General features: G+C 27.9%; 1 protein-coding gene across 5 annotated transcripts in view; it reads right to left on the bottom strand.

Moving 5' to 3' along the window:
• Positions 1 to 5,067, bottom strand: part of rhea (Talin_middle and talin-RS domain-containing protein rhea) — a 345,464-nt gene extending 340,397 nt beyond the window's left edge. For all 5 annotated transcript variants that reach the window (XM_075362858.1, XM_075362859.1, XM_075362857.1 and 2 more), the window contains exon 1: positions 4,915 to 5,067. The gene's annotated coding sequence lies outside the window, so the exon portion shown is untranslated. The remainder of the gene's footprint in view (positions 1 to 4,914) is intronic.
• Positions 5,068 to 12,151: the final 7,084 nt, after the last annotated feature.

Raw genomic sequence — 12,151 nt, 5'->3', positions numbered from 1 at the left:
TTTTATTTTCCACAATAACTGACAAAGGGGTTATTCTATTTTTTGAACAGCATGGACTCTACTTTCATAAAAATTTTCAGGTGTTACATTCTCCAATGGTGGATGAATTATAATACATTTAATTAAATTTAGCGGTGTAAATAAATGCTGTACTACCATTTACTGCTAGGTTCAAAATGTGGTATTCCCAAGAACTTCCTAATGGTTAAGGTGTTTTTCAAACTATTTTACAATGTTTTAATCAATGTAGTGAAACGAACTTCAAAGACAAGGAAATTTTCATTTACACTCCTTATCAGTGAACTAATACAGCAGCCTTACAATGACAACAAGAGTTTGGTAATAGCAATAGTTCTTTACAGGTCTGAGCTCATATTGGTTTTACTCTGGGCAGGTATTGGGAATGCTACCAGGATTTACTTATTTTCTCTACCCAAATAAAAAAAACCTGCCAACTGCTAGGACACACAAAGGTATGGAAATGGGATGAAAGCTAATGTGCTCGCTTAGAAGGAAGCACCTCTTTCAATTATTGGCTCTGAACCTGCAGCAGAATAAATTTAACTACAGAAAGAACAATATTTCATCAGCGGATCAGTTATCAGTACACTAAATATAGCTATACTAAAAAAAAAATAACTGAGGATAAGACTGCTTTATAAATTTCTTGATCCGGTTGGGTAAGGATTTTATTGAATAGTAATGATGGACTTTTGGAGGCGTCTGATTACAAAGAGTCTACTATGTACAACCTGTCATCAGTCACATAATATATAAATATTGCCTGCACTATATATAGGTTCCTATATACTCATATAGGTCCTAATACATAGGTTCACTATGTATTAAGTCCTAATACACACTAATGTTTGTCCATATTCTTTTATTTTATTTTTTATTTATGATATTTGTCCATATTCCCCTATATACTAATTATTTCAAAGACAAAGGTATAAAACGGTTAACCACCAAGAGTACAGAATTCAATAGCGTTTCTTACCTTATGATTATTGTTATTTCATATAAGCATTTTTGAGGTTTTCCTTCATCATCAGTTAATAAAACTTTTCCTTTCTAAAAAAATCACACAATAAACTTAAAACATTAAAATTGTAAACATACAATTTTATATGTAGTTATAGAATTTTTTTAAATGTTTGTTATGTGGCTAGCCACACATACAGTACTGTACAGCAAAACACATATCAGTACAGTACTGTATGTGTGGCTAGCGACAACAAAATTGTTTTTAAATTTTTATAACTAATATTTTTATATGTTTACAATTGTGATGTTTTAAGTTTAATGTGTGATCTTTTTTAAAAAAAAAATTTATCAACTGATGAGGGAAACCCTCAAAAGCACTTTTATGAAATAACAATAAGCATAAGATAAGAAGCATTATTGAATTCTGTACTCTTGGTGGTAAACTGTTTTATACTTTTGTCTTTGATATATATACATACATATATAGTGAACCTAGTAATATAAAATTGTATAAGCACTATTACATCAGTACTCTGATGTATAAACATCTCTTTTCTTTTAATGAATGATGGCAAATTAAATTTGGACATAACACATAGTCACTGCATTTTAATCTCATGTAACCAATTTTTAACACGTTCAATACGTGTGATTTCAATTTTGAGCTTACCAGTTTACAATTTTAATGCAAAGATTTTGAGTTTATACTTGGAAAGAGGTGAGAGTGGACTTAATGGTTGTTATTAGAATGGTGGACTGAAAATAATAATCTATACTTCATACTTATACATAAAGAACACTACATGCAACTCTGAATTCTAAGAAAATCCCATTACAAATACACATACCTAAGTAAACTGTAGCTGACATAATGAAAAGAATATTTCTTCAATTAAAATATTTTCAGGTTAAGTATTATTACATGAATTAGCTCTACATAAAGATAGGAATCTACTTGCAATAATGAATAGAAATTAAAAAGTTTTTTCCCAACTCTTTATAATGTGTCCTTTTTTGTCGGGGAGTAAAATTATATTACAATAATTTGTCACTTTCCATTATTCATACAAATCTTTCACATGACCGTTAATGCACGTAAAACTCTTTACATTAAATTCTTTGCAGGAATTTAACTGTAATATAACATTTTTTGGAACAAATTCAAAACAAACGATGCTGTTAAATATGAACGCAGTTCTCATTCCTAGTACTACTCAGACTAATATGAATATGTTTATTTCTTTAAAGCTTCAAATATTTTACAAAGATAAAAGATAATTTAGTATAAATATGAAACTTTCAACGACTCCAGTGAAACACATACATCTACTTGAACTTGTCTTAATTTTAAAAATCCATTGTAAAGTCTCATGAAGAATTTTCATTCTAAATCGCTTCTCAGATTATAAGTCATGAAGAAGAATCCCATAAATCTCAAAGACACATCCGATAATTATAGTTCTCTGATCTTAATTTATCATTCAATTTACTTTTCATTCATTAATGGAAAGTAAACGGTAAATATTAACAAACAGATTGTGTTAGAAGTGTGAAAACGGTTTACAGACTATATCTAGTTGAATTAAATATGTTACTATAGCATAAATTTTTCGACGTGTTTACTCTTATACGGTTGCAACATATAAACTGTGCTTAACTATCAGTCAGTTACTTTTATTCTGATTAGGAAACACAGTAAACAAAAATATGCCACTTCAGCATTGAATGTTTTTACTGCTGCAGTCCTAGCTAAGTGAATGTATTGTAGCAATTCTTCTAAGGGCATAAACATTAAAAACAACTTTAGTACAAAACTCTATTAACATAGTAGTTCTATAATAGGTATTTAACAATGCTAAACAACAGAAATTTGTAGCCGTATCTTTTATAAGATTTACTTATAATGTACAGTAATACTTATACAGAGACAACCATAAAGCAGCACTACAACAAACTCCACCTTCACTCTGGAAACTTAATCTTTTTTAATAAAATTTGTTAACAAATAACCTAGAAATAATTTTTTTTTACTTTACTCAGCATCATTCACAATTAATTTAATTATTTTGAGGCTGTAACATAATCTACAAAAGATTAATGACTTGGGAAATGAAGGCCTCAGAGTTGACTGATGAGTATCCCTATATGTAAACACAAACAGCTATCTATATGTAAAATGAAATCAGCTCTATTCTATGAAAGTTTTATATATTACTTAGATTATTTTTAAAATCAATACATTACACACAAGTTAAAAACACGATGGATATATACAAGTATACCTAACTGAACTGTAAATATAACCACAGCCACAGATATGAACAGTAATTTCAATATGCCAATAAAAAAAAGCATAACAATAATTTTTAACAAATTAAAATTACGTTAATTTGATAATTAATAAACAAGGAATGTATAAACGATGAAAAAAGATTCATAAAAAAATTAAAATCCATTCTGTTAACAAAGAAATGAATTTAACCTAACCTACAAAAAAGGCATGAACTTTTTTTTTGTAGAACACTACAATTAATAATGAAAAATATTTATTGCTTGAATTTACTCTGTTAAAAATTATTTCCTGACACAAAAATAAACCTAATACAAAATAATATAAAATTAAATTTATTTAACTATACATTTGAAATGTAAGTCAGTGCAACTAACTGATGCAATCAATTTAAACGCATCATAAGTAAACTTATAGTATTGTAGGTTATATACTAAATGATAAAAATTAAAATGCATAAATAAATAAACAAAAACACTGCACACTACTACAACTAAAAAAATTAATAAAAGTAAATGTTATTACTTAATTGACATCAGAGGCTCAAAAAAATTATTTCTCTGATACAATACACACAATTTCTACACTGCTTAATTATCCAAACTGAATACAGCACAGAATCAGAAATTTGCTAATAACTTAAGTGTGTCAGACAAATAAAATTAATTTTAAATAAATTGAAAAAACCTAAATTCAAAAAATAAATTAATAGAAAAAAAATTTATTTCATATGCCTTTGTTTCTAAACATTCAAAAGACAAACAAAAAAATATTCATTATAAATGTTTTATTTTGCTACATAATAACTTAATAAAAGGTTTAGAAATAAAAATATAATCCATTTATTAAATAAGGAGACAAAGCTTTCCGGGAATAAGTAAAATCAACTCTTGGAGATACAATTACTCAGTGATTACACATTAAAAACCAATGTAATCTCATCTAAAATAATCATTAGTTAATTTCTAAATGTAATGAGAACACACCCAGATGAAATAATATCAGCGGAACAGAAACGAGAAAAATGTACTTGTAAACATAATATTGATAATACATATAGAATAATAAAGAATTCTGTGAAAATTGAGATTATAAATTAACTAATTAAAGGCGTAACGGAAGAACTTCAACATTACCATTTTAAGTAAATTCTTATCTTGTATAGACTTTCAATATTAATGACTAACGAAACAAATAAATAATTTGTAAATAAAGAAAATACAGAATTAGAAATGGTTATGACTCATAATTAAAACTAACACCTAACTAATTTTAAAACTGTATTTATAGCTTCTAAAGAAACCCATTCAAGTTAGCCTCACCTGTCAAACTGTGACGGTAAAGTGAGCTAACGTTTTGATATGTTAAGAACTGCGTGAAAGAATAGTGCAGTACAATAAAAAAAATAAATTTTACTGAAATCTATTCAAATGCTGTAATTAAATTTACGTGATCATAATTGAAAAATGAGCATTTATGTGGGCTAAATACTGTTACACAAATATGGCTGATTATAGAAATAAGACGGCTGTTTGCATCTGCGCTTAAATAACGAATAAACCTAAAAATAGGGCAAAACCTACTAGAAAAAAGAGATTATTAATAAAAGAAGGTGTTACAATTTCATCCACACATACCTTAATATCAGTCCACTGTTACACATAACACATGAAAAATCAATAACAAAACAATACAAACGTTCACTGCTTCACACCCAGGTTTTTCTGCTAGTTCCTCCCCACCCATACGATACCCCCCACTACAATACTACGCTGACGTCATAACCCTACATGGACCCTATGACTGTTGTTGAATTGTAACTGCTATTGAGGAAATGGAAAACTTTTAATGCTTTTACATCATTTACTAGTGATAAATAGAATTTAAGCACTATTTGATTATGATCGAGTACAGTTCATTTATTTGTAGTGCAACTGTGACACGTGATAGTCTCTACCTTTATACACTGAACCTGTTCAAGAAGGTTGAAGATACAACTTACGTTCCCATATAAGGTGTCGTTCACCCACGTACTTCGACGCGAAAACGGATTAGAATAATTTATTTCACCAACTTATCCTCCGATAAAATGCCTTCGAGATTTCGTAAATAAATTCCATAAACTGCGTTTCTTCAAAATGAAGAAATTAGTTTGTCTTTTTTTCTAAATCTATAACATAATGTTTACGAACGTGATGATAAATTATACAAAGTATAATTCAGATAAATCTGGTGATTGCAGCCAAATTATTGGTCTGCTACGTAAACAATCTAATTAAATTCGATAGTCAAGTGCCTATTACGCGGTAATGCCATTTCTTCCAGAAAAGTCTCATATTATTTCATGACTGAGACAGGTTGTTCAATACCACATTTAAACATTCCATACTTCAATAATGCATATTCAACGAGTGCATCCCTGCAATGGGGTAATAATAAAAAAATAGAAATGGAAAATAAAACATAATTTTTTCTTCTACCATGAAAGTGTTATTTCTTTAAAATTAAATATCAAATGACCCAACTTAAAACTACAGAAATGGAAATCTTTCTTCCAAAGGACCTTTTGAAGCTAATTAGAAGCACCTTTTTCTGTGGACTTCACTGAAGCAAGAAAGGTACCAGCAACAAAAGATCCTTTACAAGAAAGATTGGATTTTTTTTTAATTTTGTTGTTAAAAATTTCATAATTTTAGGGCATTTCATTATGCTGTTCAATAAATACTATTTCTTATTTAAGATGAAAAAGTGATTTCTTAAAAAATACTTTTCTCCACCTCTATAAACCTATATCTGAATTGTTTTGTTGGAAATAAGCCTAGCCTATTGTTACCCATAATGATATAATACTGTTAAAACTGTGTAACACATAAGTCTTCTTTACATGTGAATAGTGTAAGCATAATTATCTTGTTAAATAATTAACTAAATAAATTATCATCAGCTCGGTAAATAAGGACTCAACAAAGTAAACTCAGAATTGTGAAGCCACAGAATTACATACATTTTTGACAAAATTATTCTGTCAAAATAAGGTTGACTTACAAATATATGTAACAAATGTTATGTATCTAATTTTTTACAACTCTTTTTAGAATATTTTATTAGTACCATATGATTGTTTTTTGTTTTTTTAATAAAGATAGATATATTGTTAAGATTTAGTCACAATTTTGACCAGTTACAAACTAGTTCATTGCAACTGAAGGCACTAAAACATGATCTAACAATAAAAATAAAAATAACTCATGTTAATGTTTTTTCAAAAGTACTTTTTGAGCTCTCAGCATCATATTCTTCAACAGAGTATTGATAACACTATTTTTTATAGCACCCATCTTAAAAAAAAGTTATGAAAACTAAATTTGACAAAAAGTACATTATATAACAAACATAACAGAAAGGAATACAAATTGTGTCACTTCAGTTGAGTTAAAGTTACTGCTGGTAGGTTATTTCTCCTAACTGGAAAGACTATATATATATATTTATATAGTGAAATAGATTTTACAGCCTAAATTACCTTTGGCTATTTTAATTTATTTATGTACAAGTTTGGTTGTTAGATTGATTTGTGTTTAAGTATTTTGTGGAATTCTTTTACATAATAATCTTGGTACATGGGTGTGTTTGATGTCTGTACAAAAGAAAAGTGAGGACAGATAGCTTGAGGTGTTGAAAACAAGTTTGTCTATGTTTTTTTAACTTTTTTTGTATCTTGAAGTTGTGGCTTCTTGTGATAGTGAGGTCATGAAATTTAAACATCATATGCAGAAGTGAGGTTTAATTTACAATTTATTTTATTGGTGAATATTAAAAATTATTTAATATTGCCTTTTTAAATTATGATTGGATTGTCAACTTATCTATTCCAATGCAATATTGTTTTGTAATTTGTTTTTTCTGGGTATGTGTGGTTGTTTTATGTATTGTAGAAAGATTTCTGTTAGGATGCTGGAAGGGCATTTGGTTGTGTGTATTAGTCACGTTTTGAATGTAACATAATTTAATTATTTACATAAAACTGCATAAATGTTCATTTAATGTTGAATATAAATCTTTCACTTTTTCTTAACTTTTTTTATGTGAATATAGAAGAAGTATATTATTTGTAAGATTTTTATCTTGTATTTTATTTTTGGCTGGTGATTGTATAAATTTTGTTAAAAGTTCTTTTTTTGGAATTTATGGTTCTTTTCTACATTACCCTGATAAGAAATAATGTTGAGAAATATTTTTCTTTGATTTTTATGTTTTTTTCATTATTTTTAAGTTTTGGAAAAGATAACAGTACTTTTATATGAAATGTATTACTTTTGAATGATTTAAAAGTCATAATGGTTTTTTTAATTAACTTTAATTTAGATTTTGTTATTAATGGTTTTACAATATCTAAAATAAATTATTGTTAAAATTTATTTTAACCACAGTAATGTATGTTCTACTGATCGTGCTTCAATTCTTGTTAATAAGATGAAGGGATTTTAATATTATTAAAAATATTACTTTACTGATTAGATAAAATAAGTTTATTTGAAACTTTTTTTTGTTGAGAATCATAACTTTTTCTTTTTCCTGTTTAGCCTCCGGTAACTACTGTTTAGATAATTCTTCAGAGGATGAATGAGGATGATATGTATGAGTGTAAATGAAGTGTAGTGTAGTCTTGTACATTCTCAGTTCGACCATTCCTGAGATGTGTGGTTAAGTATTCAAATCCGTGTAAAAAAACTGGCTTTACTAGGACTTGAACGCTGTAACTCTCGACTTCCAAATCAGCTGATTTGGGAAGAAGCGTTAACCACTAGACCGACACGGTGAGTTGAGAATCATAACCTAATAATAATTAAGATTGATAATAATATGATTACTCCAGCTAATTTTGTAGGAATAGATCAAAAAATTAGATATGCAAATAAAAAGTATCTTCTGGTTGAATATGTGATGGAGTTCTTATTGAGTCTGCCAGGGTAAAAGTTACAGAATCTACAGTTAAGAATGGATATCAATATAATAAATAACAATATAATATAGAATAGTCAATTATTATTGTAAAAATTACCATTATTATTATCATCCCTATAACCTTTTTAATAGTAGAATATGGATGAAAAGTGATTTTATCAGTGTTACTTTTTGCTCCAAATGAATTAGAAGATCTTGTTTCATGAAGAAAAATTAAATTTGCAATGAATATTTCAGTTAAAATGAATGGTAGAATGAAGTAAAAATTCAAAAATTGATTTACTTTAAATCTTGATCTAGTTTAAATCCTCCAGAAAACTATTGAACAACCAATAATTTCTTTTATACATGGAATAGCTGAAATTAAATTTGTAATTATTGTTGCTCCTTCAAATGAAATTAATCATTTCGTAAGGTAGGTTATAAAATATAACCTATAAATTCTGTTGCCATTAATGTTAAAATTACTGAGACTGATTTTCATAATTTTATTTTATATTATTGATAATATATACTTCATCATGTATAGAGAAAAATTAAAATAAAAAACTGATGCTCCATTTGAATTAATACTTCAAATGATTCATCCATAATTAATCTCTCAGGATATGAACAATTCTTTTAAATTCCAGGTTGCTATTTTGCGAATAGTGTATTGCTAAAAATAATCCTATATAATTTGTATTATTAAGGGTATTCCTGAAAGAAATCCCAAATTTCATTATAATGAAATATTTCATAGGTTTGGTTGTTCAGTAAGGAATGAATATATTGGAAATATTTTTCATTGATTTAAGCATAATTTTTTTTAATGCCCTTCAAATGATCTTGAAATAGTTGTTACTGATACTCTAATTAAAATTAAAATTGCTATTATTGTGATTGTAATATTTATTTCAAATATTCTAAAAAAAATTAATGTGGTTTTTTTCTTTTATTAATTCTGTAGAATTTATTTTTATTTCATTTGCTTGTGAAAATTGTTATATTGATCTATCTAAATTCAGTACTGTAAAAAATTATTTAAATTATTATTCATATTAGGTAGATTTCATAAGAAAGCTATTGTAATGGGTACCATGATTCAATTCTGGAAAATTTTGATATATCTCCATGTTTTACATCTTCCAGACCCCAAAACCACTGTAAGTTCAAAAGTTTATATATAAATCTTTCTTGTGGATACGATAACTGCCGTAATTTTGCGCCAATCACTTTCAAATTGATACATAAAATATAACGACCCAAAATCTCGGTCAAGTTCATTAATGGGCAAAATCGGTGGAAATATTTTTTATCCCCTACTTAGCACTGCTGAAATCTACCTCCACCTTTTGGCATGCTAAAAGGGCTTTTTATTATAACTTTTATATTTTGTTTCCACATTGGTACAATATTTAATATGTTAATTATTTCTTAAATTAAAGTTCTAGAACAACCATATAAAGAAATGAAGTCGTATATGAACTGGTCATTTCAGAATATCATGAGTATACTTTAAAATTCTGTAACCAGCTACAGTCTGTTTGAAATCACTAGCGGATACAAGTTCATTTAAATGAAGGTAAATTGTTTTGTTTAAAACTGCATATTATATCTTTGTGGACATTAATGTAATTACAAAACAAATATTCTGGTGATTTCTCTATTTATCTTCACAGACCTATCCAGGTTGTCACTGGAATTAAAATTATTTAAAACTATAAACTTGAGACGTTACAAAATAAACCAAATTTTAGAAATTCAACATTTTTAATAACTTACTTCAAAGTATTGTTCTTAAGTTCAACTTCAGTGACTGGTGATTAGTTTTCACACCTGGTTATTATTACTGGTAGACACAAATTTAGAATGTGGTTGTAAAGTGTATTGGATTTAAATTGTATTGTGCATTTGTTTATTTCATTATGTTTAAAGCTTTCAGGTGTTTATTAAGTCATTGTTTTAAGTATTGAGTTTTTGTTATGGTCTTAAGGTAACATGGGTTTTGAGTTATTGTACATCAAATTACTAAAAGCAGATAATTTATGTGAGGTTGGGTTTAAGGTGCTGTGAATGAAAATATTATTCTTTTTTGATTCTTCTGTGTATTTTAAATGTTTTTGTTGTTACTTTTTTTTATTGAGGTCAAGGAAATTAATTTATTGTGTTTTTATTTGGCTGTAATGTTTACTTGTGATGTTTTTTGTTTATTTTAATAGTTATTCACATTGCCTTGTGTTTCCTTGGTACAATAAGATGGTATCACCAATATATCTGGGCCAGTATATTATTTTGTAAGCATGTTTGTTGTTGGTGAGTATGTGTATTTGTTCTACATGTTGCAGAAAGAAATTAAAAATTTCCCCATTTAATAATTTTAATCTAATAAAATTAAAAAAATCAAGAGAATAAGTTTATTTTTGTAGACATTACTGATTTCTTTTGAAGATAGATTATTTCACAATCGTTTGTTACTTCATTCCTTCCTTTTTTTCTGTTTAGCCTCTGGGAATTACTGTCAGGTATTACTTCAGAGGATGAATGAGGATGATATGTATGAGTATACGTGAAGTGCAGTCTTGTACAGTGTCAGGTCGACCACTTCTGAGATGTGTGGTTAATTGAAAACCAACCACCAAAGAACACTGGTATCCACGATCTAGTGTTTAAATCTGTATAAAATTAACTGCCTTTACTAGGACTTTGAACGCTAGAAATCTCGACTTCCAAATCAGCTGATATGCAAAGACATGTTCACCACTAGACCAACACAATGGGTGTTACTTTATTCCTAGTTTCAGACAAACTATCAATACCATTTTCTATAAACACATTTCAAAATAATTAAAAAAATAAAGATATAAATTAAAATGATATTTAGTACTAATTTTGTTCTCTTTTCACAAGCTTCACGGTGGTTATTAGAATACTTCACACTGCAGGATACTATTATATTTTTGTAAAAAAAAAGAAAATTATTTAAAAATTACAAGATTACTTTATATTGTTTTTACCCATATAACATTCAAAGCTTGACATGTGTTAAGTTTCCAGTTTTTATTCTTTGAACTATAATAACTATTAATCAGTTAAATGCCCTTAACAAGAACTGTTAAAGCCAATTTCTGGAGTATGATCTCTTCATAGACAATTATTCATTATTGTAGCACTTATGATATGGCTTACTACTTATGAGAGATGTATAAGCATCCTCACAATAAAGTTATATGATTTCTAGAAAACCTAATAATAATAATAATGGTTATTTAAGTTAGGTCTTTTTTATTTTTCATAAATGAGTTTCAATCTTTGTTTATTTATTAACTACTGAATTCAGGACAGGCAGCCTTTCTTTCCTATCAGCTGTGAAATCAGTGACAGTTCGCATGTAGGCACTATGGAACTATAGCAACTCCTATTCCCACTTGTTATTATTGATAACATTTAATATAATGAGTCCTTTTTTATTTAATTCTTTCATCATACTTGTACAATATATAATTCTTAAGCTTAATGTCAGTAGCCATCACCCAGATTATGAAAAAGATACAAAAATCTTTGTATGGAACTGTGGACTTCACAGTTCCAGCGGCATGGTGTTTGGCTGTTATGCGCATGCACAGATAGGTAGCTGCATGCAAAGAAGAGAGAGCACTGTTGCTCCTGCAGTGCTGACCCTGGTGTGCTGGTGGAAGGTAATTTTTTTTTACTTTGTATGTGTTGTGCTTAAAAACTGTGTACCATATTCTTGATATGATAAAGTGTAGAATTAGATTATTATCCTGCTTCCAGCTATTCTATTTGATTAATATTTTTTTCAGTTCTTTTATTTTACAGAAAACTTTAACCATGGTCTTGAAAATGCCCAGAAAAAAATTTTCTGGAGCAACTCTCCCATTAATTTTTAGCTACAAGCCACCACTGTGT

The sequence above is a fragment of the Lycorma delicatula genome, chromosome 4, assembly GCF_047948215.1.
Source record: "Lycorma delicatula isolate Av1 chromosome 4, ASM4794821v1, whole genome shotgun sequence".
Lineage (NCBI taxonomy): Eukaryota > Metazoa > Arthropoda > Insecta > Hemiptera > Fulgoridae > Lycorma > Lycorma delicatula.
This window is presented reverse-complemented; position numbering and strand designations above follow the sequence as displayed.